The sequence below is a fragment of the Rattus norvegicus genome, chromosome 3 (genome assembly GCF_036323735.1).
Source record: "Rattus norvegicus strain BN/NHsdMcwi chromosome 3, GRCr8, whole genome shotgun sequence".
NCBI classification, from domain to species: Eukaryota; Metazoa; Chordata; class Mammalia; order Rodentia; family Muridae; genus Rattus; species Rattus norvegicus.
The window spans coordinates 70,710,593-70,724,530 of record NC_086021.1 but is presented as its reverse complement, the minus strand read 5'-3'; the positions used below and the strand labels follow the sequence as shown (position 1 = coordinate 70,724,530).

The following is a 13,938-nucleotide window of genomic DNA, read 5'->3' as shown; positions in this document are numbered from 1 at the left end:
AATGGGGCCTTGTGAAACTGGAAAGCTTCTGTAAAACAAAGGACATAGTCAATAAGACAAATCAGCAACCTACAAATTGAGACAAGGTCTTCACTAACCCCACATCCAATAGAGGGCTTATGTCCAAAATATACAAAGAACTCAAGAAGCTAACCACCACCATCCCCAAAGACAATAAAAAAATGGGGTACAGAACTAAACTGAGAATTCATAACAGATGAATCTTGCACGGCTGAGAAGCACCTAAAGAAATATTCAAAGTGCTTAGAGATTAGAGAAATGAAAATCAAAACGACCCTGAGATTCCACCTTACAACAATCAGAATGGCTAAGATCAAAACCTCAGGTGACAACACACGTTGGCGAGGATGTGGAGAAAGAGGAACACTCCTCCATTGCTGGTGGGACTGCAAACTGGTACGGCCACTTTGGAAATCAATCTGGAGGTTCTTCAGAAAATTGGAAATAGATCTACCTGAAGACCCAGCAATACCACTCTTGGGAATATACCCAAAAGATGCCCACCATGCCATAGGGGAACATGTTCCACTATGTTCATAGCGGCCTTGTGACAGCCAGAAGCTGGAAATGATCCAGATGTCCCACAAGAGAGGAATGGATACATAAAATGTGGTTCATTTACACAATGGGATACTGCTCAGCTATTAAGAACAAGAACATCCTGAGTTTTTCAGGCAAATGGATGGAACTAGAAAATATCATCCTGAATGAGGTAACTCAGACCCAGAAGGATATGTACTCACTCATGGTATGTACTCACTAGTAGGTAAATATTAGCCAAAGAAAAAAAAGTACAGAATACCCAAGGTACAGTCCATAGAACTCAAAAATTTCAACAAGCTGAGGGCCCAAGTGAGGACACCTCAGTCCCTCTTGGGACTTAGAAAAACAGCAATCACAATGGGGAAGGGAGGGAGAGACTTGGGAGGGAAAGGGGATGGGGCTAGGGAAAGAACAGGACATGATCTGATATTGGGTGTGGGGAAAGGACTGAAGCCCTGAGGGCCAGCAAAAAGAATGGAAAGAGGTATCCTCAGTAGGTAGGAGGTTGGAGGAACCCTCCAGAATGTCCCAGAGACCTGGGAGGTGAGAGACTCTCAGGACTCAAAGGGAGGGACCTTGGATGAAATGCCCTACAGTGGGGAGAGGGAACTTGTAGAGCCCACCTCCACCAGAAAGAGAGCATCAAACGAGGGATGGGGTTGTCGTCCCACAGTCAAATATTCTGACCTGCAATTGTTCCTGTATGAAAGAACTGCAGGGATAGAAGTGGAGAGGATCCCGAGGAAACAAAGGTTCAACAACAGGCCTAAAGTGGGATCTAGCTCAAGGGGAGCCCCAAGGTCTGACACAATTATTGAAGCTATGGAGCACTCACAAACAGGGACCTATCATTACTGTGCTCTGAAAGACCCAACAAGCAGCTAAGAAAGTCAGACCCAGATATTTACACCCAACCAACGGACAGAAACTCCTGAACACTGTGACTGAATTAGGGAAAAGCTGGAGGAAGCTGAGGAGCAGGGCAGGAGGACCAGCAGTCTCAATTAGCCTGGACCCCTGAGATCTCTCAGTCACTGGAACACCAACCAGGCAGCATACGAGGCCCCCAACACAGCAGAGGACTGCCTAGCCTGGGCTCAATCAGAGAAGATGCACCAACCCTCAAGAGACTGGAGGCCCCAGGGTGTTTAGAGGTCTGATGTAGTGAGGATGGAGGGGGCAGCCGCGTGGAAACAGGGGGGCGGGAGGAGATATTGGATGTGGAACAATTGGAGGGTGGACTAGGAGGGGAATAAAATCTGGAGTGTAAAAAAAAATTAAATAAAAAAAAAGGAAAAACAAAACAAAATCTAAGCCTAGAGTTCATGTCTTGCTCCACACACGCTGTTTTGGCTGCTAAGGTTTCTAATCTGCAAGGCTACCGAGTTATATAACTTCTAATTTCTTTGTACTCTTGGATGTTAAATACCAAACTACCAGGATCATTGTGAGGATCAAATAGCAGCAACTTTTTAAATACAGGCCTATAGAGCAGGAGATGTTTCATAGAATGTCAGCTATTTCACCAATATAATTATTGGCAGAAAAGATACGATACATCTAATAGGGGGAATTTAATCAAAGGGATTAAGCCAACGGTATTAAAAATTCCTGACAACAGTGTAGTAGCATAAGGGGCAGTGAGTAAAGCATGGTGCACACCAGACCAGCAGCAGAGGAAGAGGAAAGAATAATTAGTGGGATGCACAAGAAGTCAGGTCACTTGGCAGAACTATGGCCTCTGTGTTTCATTGCCATACTAAGGGAAGAGAGATCAGGGAGGGGGTTACCCTAGTCTTGACCCTGGAAAGGACAGCATTCCCAAGCAAGGTAGGACCAGTCTGTCAGACCAGACATATCAGCCTGAAAGGAAACTACAATGCCCTGTCCTCATACCACCAAGTTCCACTGTTTTTTACCACAAGAATATTGGAATATTTCAGATATCTATAGATTGCCCTTAACCTGTGGATGGATTGCTCATTTATGATTCACACTCTCCTAGCTAGGGCATTGTTCTTGCCTATTTCATCTGATTCTGTGCTCAGTAGTCAAGAATCTGTTTGTCACTTCTAAAGAACACTGGGTCCTAAAACATTATTTTCTCTGATTTCAAGAAACATTTTCACTGAAACTGACACAGCATATTCTAGAACTCAATAAACTACTCATATATTATGAAATGCTTGCAGGACTAAGACGTATTTCATTATTTTTTTAAAAGCACATTCTGTGTCATTTACAACTCTGTGGTTTTGAACAACGAGAGGAAATCTTTGACAGAGTCAACAAACATGAAAAGTCAGAGAATGCATAATGGTGGGAGAAAGTGAAGAAGAATGTGACGTTACTGACTATATAAATAAGGTTTGGTCTAAATTCTGCAATTAAAGATTTAAAATTATTGCCAAAATCCACAATCTTTGCAGTCAATATGCTAGAAGAGTGTTGCAAACTACATTTTATTTCTCCTATGGCACTTACATCTCTGTATTGTTAAGGTTACAACTTTGACAGAAGAAGATACAGGCTGTATGTTATATGGTGAGTGCGTGTGTATGAGTGTGTGCGTGTGTCTATTATTGGTTAATTCTACACTGGCTTAGTTTTTCGTCTTTTAAAACTTGACACAAGCTAGAGTCATCTGGGAAGAGGGATTTCCCAACTGAGAAAGTATTTCCATCAGATTGAACCTAGGCAGCTCTGTGAAGCATTTTCATGATTAATGATTGACATGTGAGCTCACAGTAACACCCTTGGGCGGGTCATCCTGGGTTATATAAAATGCAGGCTGAGTAAGCCATGGGGGCGAGCTTGTAAACAGTACTCTTCAATGGTGTTTGCTTCTTGTCTCCAGATTCCTGTCTTGAGTTCCTGTCTGAGCTTCCTTCAATGGAGCGTGACCCAGCATAGGTAAGCCAATTAAAACTTTTTCTTCCCAAATTGCTTTGGGTCATGGTCTTTATTGCTCATAGCAATACAAACTGAACTTAAGACACTGCCTATAAAAGTTACCCTATTGTGGAGCCCAAAGATTCCAGAGAGCATGTGCACACTCAGGAGACAGATAACAGGAGAATTGTAATTATTAGTCCCTCTGAATATTTTATATGCTGTATGCTTGTTTGTTTCACTGCGCATACCAACAGGAGTAAACTGAAAATGAAATCAAATTAAAAGGCCATTAAACTGTTAAGAGCATGTCCACGAAAGGAAACTGCTATGACTTATTTTAGTCAGCCTTTAGAAGCAGGACACATTTGCATGATGCAAACAAGGCTTTTCAAACAATATCTGGATCAAATAATGCAGCTCTCACACACTGATGCTCTCCCTTGGAACTCAGTTGTGATTATTCATTTTGATTGTCATCTTGACGGAACCAAGCAATACCAATGAGCTCAGGGAAGCACATCTTGGTGTGTCCTTGAGAGTGAGTGCTTCCAGAGCACTTCGAGAGCCAATCAGATAGTGGTGACTCTCACCTACTGGCTTATTTACCCGCTGATGATTTAAATATTTCAATGGATTGTTCTTTTCAAAGAGGAGGCCTGGCTAGAAGAAGCAGGTCTCTGGGGAGTGTCTTTTGTAGTTATATCTTGTCCCACCACCACCAAGAAGTCATAGTGTTCTGCTCCCCAACTGCTATGGATTGGAACCTATTCTACCACACCGTTCCCATTACCATAGACAGAAAACTCTGCCACTCTAACCTAGATGCCTTTCCTGATTTTAAACTGTTTATGTCAGGCATTCTTCACAGCAATCTGAATGCCAGCTAACACAGCCATGTGTGTGTGTGTGTGTGTGTGTGTGTGTGTTGGTTCTTGGTACCTTAGGAAAAAAATATGACACAAAAATCTGTCTCATTAATGTTTGAATTTTCATTAGATGATAACCCAGGTACAGAGATGTCTAATCCATACTATAACAGGTACAGAGAGAGGTGAGAGTGATGAATGTTTCATTTGTATACAACAGAGAACATTATAAAGGAAGTGATAGTTGAGTTTCATATAATTAAGAGGTAATTTTGTTCATAGCTTATGTTAGAAAATATCTCTCACTGACACTCTGAAGTGTATAAGATACAGAAATATATTCAATGGACACATTTCAGTACTTGCCCATAGAGGAAGGATTAAACTCTCCAGGTTAGATAGTAAAGTGCACAGGCAGGAGTACTTGAGTTGATCTCTAGCATCTACAGGAAAAAGCTGGGCTTGTCAGTACATGCCCATACAGCGCTGGAACGGCAAAGCCCGAATGGAAACACACTGGCCAGACACACTAGCAGACACTGGACTCCAGATTCGGTGAGAACTCCTCTTTCAAAAATAAGGTGGAGAAAGATGGAGGGAGAGACTTGTTATTGAACTTTGACCTACACACACACACACACACACACACACACACACTAAAGCCCAGACATGACATGAACATGGACTTACACAAGGAAATTGGTTACACTTTCTAAAAAACACGTTTTACTTATTTATTGTATGTTGGGGGGAGAAGGGGTAAGTGTGCACTATAGTGTGGGAGCCTAGGTCAGTTTTCTCTTCCCACCATAGGGTCCTCAAAACTGGACTCAGACGGGTAAGCTTGGTGGCATGTGTCTTTTCTCACTGAGCTATCTTGACCACTCAAGGAAAGTTTTCCATTTCCTGCTTATCGAAAACAAGTATCTAAGCTGAGATTTTAGAATAATACACAAGACTTTTTAAGAGAATCAGTTGAGTAATTTTGGTTAAATCCTGGTGGCTTCTAAAAGCTAAATCAGTAAACAATATTATTAGAACTAAGGAACTGAAGCACAGAAAATATGAGGCCAACTTTCTCACTTAACTGAACTAAACAACAAAATAGCCCAGGGTGCTAGAACCTTTTCTGTAAACGATACACCTCCTTTGGGTGCTCGTATGCCTTGGATCAGAGTTCTTGCTTGACACTTAAGTTTTAGACTCTCTTCTTATTTCTGTGTGTGGAGGTTTTCATAAAAATGATAAACTTAAATTTCTATTTAAAAACCGTTCTATTTAAATTATTTTGATATTGATACAGGAATGTCCAATTATTTAGTCCACCAAGTTACCCTATCTGAAAATTATGGGGGATGGAGAGAGAGCTTAGCCCACTACCTTGGTAGAGGACCAGGGTCCGGTTCCCAGCACCAGCTTAGTGAATGATTATTGTCAGTAACTCCAGTTCCAGGGGATCTGATGCCTTCTTCTGGCCTCTGTGGATCCCTCATGCATACGGAGCAGAGAAATACTTGCATGCAAATATTCGGCTATATAAACTAAGTAAGTCTAGGGGAAAATTAACATTCAGCTAGCAATCTGTGAACTGCTATTTTTAGTTTAGTAGACTTATTTCATCTTAAACTTTCTGGGAGAAAATTACTGGATATCTAGGGAGATTTTGGCCAAGGGCCATAGAGCTGGTTCCAGAAGGCTCCATTTCAGACTCTTCTTCCCTGAGGGAGAATATATACCAAGTGGAAAACAATTTCCTATAATCTGCTTATTCTAAGCCCAGATCCATAGTCAGTATGATTTACTAACCACGATTCTGTAAAGAGTTACCTTCTATGCATAGGAGGTCAGTCTCAAAATCTACAGAATTATACCATTTCTTAGGACATAACTGAGGACTCATGTGTCACTCAGGATTTTGACTTCTTGTCTATCACAGCCAGTGGCAAAGACAACTTGTCGGATTTTTTTTTTAATCTAAATGATGGGCCACTTTACATTTAGACTTTCTGACACCTAGGGACTAAAATCAGGAATAATTGATCTGGGTGCAGTGCTTCAATATAAGACATTATAGAACTGTCTTCTGCCTTTCCTTTTAAAGATTGTAAAAACGAGGCAGTCCGACATCACCAGTTTGCCATGACTTGATTTGATTTACACACTTTCTTCTTGAGAACTTGCTAATAAATCACATCCTTTGTTATACACTACATTTTATATCACCTGATTCTAAAACAAGTCTTAACTAAGAATGTTCCACACAGGTCTGAGCTCTTGCCTAGCAAGTCCTTTCTGTCTGGAAGTTGCTGGTGTCAATGCAAAAACCATAGCTCCCACCTTAAAGGAAATAACAGAGTGTTCATTCTGGAGCAAGTTTGAGTGACCACGGCCTGGGAACACATAATGAAGTTACTAAAAATTCCATGTTTTAAAATCAAAGCAGTTTCATGATGTTTTATATTTTCACGGATAGAGAAAGTCATTAGTCAAGGAAAGTTTAAAATACATTGGCAACTACAGCAAGATATGGGGAACTTTTCTATGAGGCCAATATGCTATCGAGTGAAATGCTAACTTTTGGGCAGGTGGAAGCTAATTGTCAGCCAACTCAATAGATTGCAAATGGTTTTTAATCTATCAGCCATAAGACGTTAGTTCCAGCACAGAGGTTGTCAAAGAAAGGCTATTCCACAGGAACAGAGCTAGCCCCAGATAAATACTAAGCCTCCGGATCTATAACACTGCATGCAGTCATCTGCACTGAACTTCTAAGCAGACACATTCAGTATCTGTGGATATGGCTTCTTAAGTTTTTGATTACACTGGTCTCCCTCAAGTTTTCAGTCCACAAGAAACATGAGAAAAGAGAAATGCATCTAAGCAATCTAATGCTGGGTGACAAATGCCATGGCCAGCACCCTCCCTAGATGGCCAGCTTTATGTCTCAGATATTTCACATCTTGACATCAATTATTCACAGAAAGGCAACAGACTTCATTTTTATCTTAAATAATCTTATGATAAAGTCTCTCCTTTATCATGACAGCCCAACCAATTCCTTATATAAGAATTTTGTTATTTTATTGCTGCCCTCTCTTACATAGTTCCTATCCTAATATGCAGGTAAGGTAAAAATCACATGATCATAGAATTTACAGTTGTTCAATAATACCATCAAGGCATGCTCATATGGAGAACACAAAATCTAGCCAATATTAGATAGCTGCAAAGGACAGTATCCCAAAGTGAAATAGTAATAGAAATGATTAAAATACTTCTTGGGGTGATTGTTCCCCTAAGGGCATTTTATTCCATGGCAAATTTATCTTCTAACAATTTTAAATAACATACCTAAATGATAATCTTTTAACCCTCAAAAATGTTTTACCCCAACTTGATATAAAAACGTGTTTGAAATATGCTTGCCTCAAAGCCAGGCATGGCGGTGCACACCTTGAATACTAGCACTTGGGCATCGGAGACAGATCTCTGAGAGTTCCAGGCCAGCCTTGTCTATAATGTTAGTTTCAGGAGAGCTTCAGAATTACACAGTGAGGCCCTGTCTCAAAAATAATCCAAAAATTTAAAACAAATTAGAAGATATGCTCCCCTCTTAAACTCTGAAAATTTTAGAAATTAAATTTAAAAATGGCCATATTAGTTGTCAGCAAGGACATTATCTTCATTAAAGATCATAATTGAGGGTATTAATCGAATTATACTGAGATATTTTACAGCTTTGAATTATAAGGAAAGACACCATTATTGAATTACTGTTACAGAGGGCAAACACAGTGCATTTACTTCTCGATTTTATGACATTTTGCCCCAGGCTCTTGATTCAAGTGATCTTTTCTTACATTAAAACAATACTGCTGTAGACACCATTCTATTGCCAAACTTTTGGCCTCAAAATGTAAATAAAACTTTGATTCCTTGGAATCAGTGTAATCCACAGCTACCCTCGTAAGGATCTCATTTTCCTTCATTGACATGGTGAGTGTATGTCAGGTCTGAGTCCTAGGACTCATCATTAGGCCCAAATCGGTAAACGTTTTTTTTTTCATGGATTCTGCTTTTATTAGATTAAATTTTGGAGAAGAAAACACAAACATATATTATAGAGATAGCAGGCATGTGAAAAAGCTGTGTGTAAATTCTTGCCTGGAACAGAAAGCTGGAAACTATTATTGTGAGATTTAATTGTGTGTGTGTGTGTGTGTGTGTGTGTGTGTTCTATGACCTATGTTAAAGTTATAAGTTTATAAAACAGATTTTTGCAAAGACAAATAACAAGAAAACCGAACATTAGATCCTTTGAAAGGGCTCCAAGCTTTGAAATGATTATTTAGGGTTTCTGAGCGGGTAATGCATATTTCAGAACCTCCTGATACAGATGTTTTCCAAGAATCAACTGCCTGTGTTCAACAGATGTCAGTGGAATGACATCTGAGTTAGTCTGTTCATTTATAACAGTGATATGGCCATTCAAGCACTCAAACTGTCCACGCTATTCTTCTAAGAAGCCTGTTACATCAAACTTCAGACAATTGCAGGGATATAAATTCTATAGATGGCTGTAAAGTCTAAATCTATTAAGAAATTATTTAGGAACCACATGTGCAATTTGAATTATACATTATTTTATTAACTAGGTATCAGAGCTAAAGATAACCTTACAAGAGTGAGAAAGTAGCTGAGGTATTTGTGAAGACATGTAGGATGTCCTCAGGGGAAGATGCCAAGAGGGAAACAGAGGTCAAGGAGCATCTGGAGAACATCTGCCTTCTATTGTTGTGCCCAGAGTCAGCCCTGACGGAAGAAAAGCTACCAGTAGCCAAGCTGATTATGCACGCCTTTGACCTCCTCACTCTGACCCCACAGAACACAGTGAGCTCTGGAGTCCTGATGCCATATCTGTATCCAGCCAGTTCTAAAATGAACTAAGTGGGGCTGAACTGAGAGAACCGCTTCTGTGTGAAAGATGAAATTCAACATCAACATCCCTTTGCCACATTGAGAGTGACTAAAGAAAAGCAGAGAGAATTCTGGGCTTGCCAACCGACAGGACAGAGGATTTCTGGTAGGGGGCGTCAAAGATGTTAGCAAAGGAAAATGGTGAATATGCAAACTCTTTTCTCTCTAGGCGCATCCTGGTTCAAGTACCAATGAAATGGGAGGACTAGGAAAGAGCTTGAATAATGTCTAACCCAAAGTCTGAAATGTTGCTGTGACAAAATATAATGACCAAGAAAACTTATGAAAGGAAAGATTTTTCTTGGGCCTAGGGTCCCAGGGGGATAAGAATCTATCATAGCAGCAAGAGGCAAGGAAGGCAGCAGTAACAGAAGCTGAGAGCTCACCTCTTGAACTGCCAGGATGACCTGGAATTGGTGAGTCTTCCCACTCCCAAAGCTTGCCTCCTGGGACACACTTCCTCCAACAAGATGTACCTTCTAACCCCCACAAACAGCAGCACCAACGAGGGAACAGATGTGTGAACGTGTGAGACTGTGGGGGACATTCCCAGTCAAACCACTCTGTGTGCTCAGTGTTCATTGGAGCAACCAAAAGCCAGCTTTCAGTGGTGTTTGTCTTGAGAGTAACATGGTATTGACATGCATGGTGATCTTGCCTTAAAGTAGTGCTCTTAATGGCTCATTCTAGGATTAATGTGACCAAACTGTGCCCTGCAGGGAAGCATTTTGCTGCTGAGGATTAATGGTCCTTTCTAGAAAGTCCATATGCCGCAAATGGCCCTCTCTAGGGGGTCAGTAGGTTTAAAGAGAATACATATTCTGAATTTACAGACTTAAATTCCAGCAAGAAGCCACTCACAATGATGTACACAGCACTATTCTGAAGGATCAGCCACCTCTTCTGGTCTTATAGGTTTTTTATTTAAGAGTTACTTTATTTTATGTGTATGAATGGTTTTGCCTGTAGGTAAGTCTGAGCATCCTGTGTGCTCAGTGCCCACAGAGACCAGAAGAGGCTGCCCCTGGAGCTGGAGTTACAGACAGCTGTGAGTTGCCATGTAGGTGCTGGGAATCCAACCTCAGGAAGAACAAACATTGACAACTAAGGAACTCCTCTAGCCTGCGACGCCATGTTTGATACAGTCACGGAACCAATCTCTCCCTGTACCCTCTAACACTCTGACTGCTGTTTCTGGCCTCAACTTTTTTCCAATGACTTACAGATGTAATTTTCCCTGATCCTAACCAAACGGAATGTTCCTCAATGGTACCTCCCCGTGGATTTGCTTTTATGTGAGATTTAAATGCTCTCTGTGACTTCATACCAATTCAGAAGACCAGCCTCCGCATATAATCTAACATTGCGTATGCTTGAGTAGGTTGAATATTTAATACTGAAAATCAAATTTCTTATGTTACTTTCAGTACCCCAGAGGAAAATAGCAACATAATATAATAAGCAAACAAACAAAAATAACATTGGATTATTGTTCATTCTCCATAATTCTTCTCTTAAATACTGAATAAACCTCAATTTCCTTCCAAGGGCTTACCTCTCTCTGTGCCTAAATTGAGCAAAATTGTATTGTTAATTCATATTCAGTTTTTTCTTAAAGATCTAACTTTTCAATAGCCTTTAAATTTACTTTTCCCTGAGACTTCTATCATCATAAACTCTGAGCCCATGTTGATACACAGTGCCTGGCGTAAGATAGGCCTCACATCACAGTCCCACCTGCTTTTCCCATTTCTTCATCCCATATTTTGGTGTTTATAATATTTTAAGCAGTGACAGTTGCTGCACATGTATATCTCTATTTAAGTTTCATTTAGTTTTTAATTATTTGTATTGTGTAGCAGTGTGTGGGGTAAGCGTCTGGGTGGGTAGACGGGTGCACCACAGAGGCCAGAAGAAAGTGTCAGGTCCTCTAAAGCAAATTTCTTTTCTTTTTGAAGATTTGGTTTATTTTCAGGTTGTGTGTATGCCTCTGTATGGGAATGATGTGTGAATGCAGGATGCAGTGAAGGCAGAAGAAGGTATTGAATCCCTTGGCGCTTGAGTTACAGAAGATCGCTGCCCAGAGTGGGTGCTAGGGGCTGAATGCAGGTCCCTCTGCAAGAGCAGTGCTCACTGCCAGCCACAGACCCATCTCCTTTGCACCTGGAACTACTTTTCACTTTGTACCATGAATTGCTCTTTAGTAAAGATGTAATATTTCACAATATTTATGTAGAAATGGAACATATTAAAGCCTTTCTTTTGTTCAGATATTGAAGAAATATTATATAGTCTGTATAACCACCTAAGTATTCACAGATTACTCTCTATGTATACACAGACTATTTTATAGGATAGAAGAAATAGGATAATAAGATTCTATAAGGCAGTGTGTCATTCAGGAGCACAAGGTAGACAGTGTCCCTAAGCTGAAGTGACAACACGTTTAGTAATACAGTTTCCATAAGTGTTTAATGGAGTCGTTGTCTTGTGGATTTTAGAAAGACCCCTGAGAAAATTTAAACCTGTGCATGTTTATCCACTGAGCAATATACACTGAAAGAAACTATTTTACAGAATTTGCCAAGTCAACATCCCCCAGAGTCAATATCAGTACACCTGGAATATGCTGTTTGGATATGTTAACAGTGAAGATAATTGTTGTGGAAGATTCTGAAGACGGCCAATCGGAGTCCTAGTCTTACCTGCTGCATTTAATTTAACATAGATTCTGAGTGTAATAGTTCACTTAGTGTAGAGCCCACACAACCTCTCAGCCATGGTTGCTCTTCTCTAAATGGAAGATGGAAACATGCCAAATAAAAATCCGTGATTCTAAATATCATCCTACTTATTGAACTCCATGTAATTGGAAACTCTCAGTAGATTCTACAGATTCAAATAATATTTTCTTCAGCATTCCTAAACATCCCAGACAACCCATAGCTTTCACAGCCTGAGACATAGCATAATTCCCTTTTCATAGGAAAATGATGACTGAGATAGGAACATCCCAAATGCATGCACCCCCCACTGCCTGCCACCTACACACGCACATGCACACACACACACACACACACACACACACTCACACACACAAATTTTTTATTAAGAGGGAGTGAAGCAGTTAACAATCTTGCAAAAAATATTCCTGTTTATTTTTAATTCATTAAAAATCTATCCAAATGTCGAGCCAAATGACCACCAATGGCTTCTGGATGTGACGTTTCTATATTTCATTTTCTGCTTCTATCGATGATCACAAAAAAGAGACTTTACAGGAAATCATAGGAGTCAGGAGGAAAAAAAAAAGCAGGTTGTTGCCATTTCCACCTCCTGAGTCATTCTACTCTTTAGCTAACATCACGTGACCTAAAATTGTTTAAAACGTGAACACTTTCCACAATAGGAACTATTCTAAATGCCCACTGTCTTTTTTTCACAGATAAGGATAATCCATTTCCTCCAACAATTAATTAGTTTTCACTGTTCTCCTAAGGGGGGAGTGGGGGGAGGTCCAATGCTGTCACGCGGAGTCTATTAAACACATTACATCAATCTTCACTCCTGGGCTAGAAGTATGACTTCCATGCCGTTCTAAAAGGTTAAAACAGACAAACAAACAAAAACAAAAACCCCTAAAGAATCCCAACATCATAGCAGCAGCAATTGTTCAAAAAACGCCTTGGGCTCAGGATGCTGGTGCATCTCTAAGACCAGGATGCTCAGCTGTGGGCCCTGGCAGAGCCACTGCCATGTTAGTCTGCTTCATTACATCTCTATGATTCGTTCAACGCATTAAGCATCAGTATTTCCCTCGTGAGAAGAAGGCCCATCCCTCAGTCTGAAAGCTTTATCTTTTTATGCTACACAAATACAGCCACAGATACGAGAGGCTGAGAAGCCGTAGACACATTAAAATACAACATGGCACAGCCAGTGATCATGTTAGCATAGGACAATTTTTTTAAAAAAAAATGCAGAACAGCCAGAATTAGAGCATTCAAACCTTTTAGGTTTGAATGCAACAATACAAAGCACATCGTATTTTAAATGCCATCGTTTGGTAGAGTCGTGATTCACCCGATGCGACAAAGATAGAATCATGCTTGCTTACCTGAAATAAAAGGAATGGTAATCATAGCACAGAATCCATGTGCGTGTTGAATGTAGCAGTCTCCAGTGCAGGTTTCTAGAATTCAGCCTACAGTAGGAAGTAAAAATCTCACATGTGCAATAATATCCTTACTAAAGAGGAAAAGCAAAGACAGGGCGATCACTGCAATCTCTCTGCTTCTGCCTTAGCTTTCTGTTCTGACACTCACTCACCCGATGGTACCCACTGTCAGAAAACAGCATGCTAAATTAAAATAAATAAATAAATAAATGGAGGAAGGTAGCGTCTTGCGTGACAGCTCCATCTCCTGGTCACAAGTGGAATTACTGCAATTCAACTTCCTCTGGCAAAGCAACATTCAACAAATAAAACTAAATGGTGTATACTTCAGAATTCTAATGTATTCGAACTCAACTACTCTGGTTAGTTACAAACTAAGCATTTGAAAGTCATTATACTTTGCATTTTTAAAAACGTAGTTTAACATTTGGAGTTTGATTTGTTATTATTATGTGTACG

General features: G+C 40.2%; 1 protein-coding gene across 3 annotated transcripts in view; it reads right to left on the bottom strand.

Annotated features, from left to right (window-relative positions):
- Positions 1–13,669, bottom strand: part of Scn2a (sodium voltage-gated channel alpha subunit 2) — a 134,708-nt gene extending 121,039 nt beyond the window's left edge. Inside the window, exon 1 of one of the 3 annotated variants that reach the window (XM_063283106.1) lies at positions 13,420–13,669. The gene's annotated coding sequence lies outside the window, so the exon portion shown is untranslated. 3 annotated transcript variants of the gene reach the window in all.
- Positions 13,670–13,938: the final 269 nt, after the last annotated feature.